This window comes from Echinops telfairi, unplaced genomic scaffold (genome assembly GCF_000313985.2).
Source record: "Echinops telfairi isolate 266 unplaced genomic scaffold, ASM31398v2 ScPeMD7_44;HRSCAF=162, whole genome shotgun sequence".
Lineage (NCBI taxonomy): Eukaryota > Metazoa > Chordata > Mammalia > Afrosoricida > Tenrecidae > Echinops > Echinops telfairi.
The window spans coordinates 5,615,356-5,616,372 of record NW_022103942.1 but is presented as its reverse complement, the minus strand read 5'-3'; positions in this window follow the sequence as shown (position 1 = coordinate 5,616,372).

Sequence of the window (1,017 nt, the reverse complement as noted above, 5' to 3'; positions counted from 1 at the left end):
AGTTGGCCGTTTGTTTATCTTCGAGCCTTTAAGACCCCAGACGCTATATCTTTTGATAGCCTGGCACCTTCAGCTTTCTTCACCACCTTTGCTTATGCACACGTTTCAAGTGGCCATCTAGCTGTGGGACCAAAGCCCACATGGAAGAAGCACACCAACCTGTCTGACCGTGAAGTGTAGAAGGTATCAGTTATCAGACATCAAAGAACTGAAAATCATATCAGTGAGTGCCTGCTTTACTGACACAACCACTAAAGACAAACGTGTGCATAAGCAAATGTGGTGAAGAGAGCTAATGGTGCCTGGCTATCAAAAGTTATAGCGTCTGGTGTCTTAAAGGCTTGAAGATAAACAACCGGCCATCCAACTGAGAAGCATCAAAGCCTACATGGAAGAAGCACACCAGCCTGACTGACCACGAGCTGCAGAAGGGACCAGTTATCAGACATCGAAGAACTAAAAATCAGATCAGTGGGTTCCCACCTTCCTGATATGATCACTGAAGAATTCACATTCTTTTCAAGTTATCCACAGTTTATGTTGGTCCACACAGTCAAATGCTTTTCATAGTCAATAAAACACAAGTAAACATCTTTTTGGTGATCTTTGCTTTGAATCAAAACTCCATCTGACACCAGCAATGCAAATGTGTCATACTGTGGGAGTTTATGTACTGATATAATTCTGGAAACTATGTCAATGATATTTCAAATGCTATCACGATCACAGAAAGTGATAAGGTATCAGGTCAGCTTACATACTAAGAACACACAATGAGGAAGGACTTGACTCCCCACTTTAGAGAAAGTAGCTCCTGATAACCTTATACATCATTTCCAAACTGTCTTTCATAGTAGCTTTTTATTATTCTTTTTATTTTATTTGTAATTGTTGTAATATCATACTTTCATCTCCAATTCTAGACATTTATATCTTCTCTTTCTTTTCCTTTATTATGGCTTGTCAATTTTGTTAATCCTTTTAAAGAACCAATCTTGTCTTGTTGAGTTTCATTCA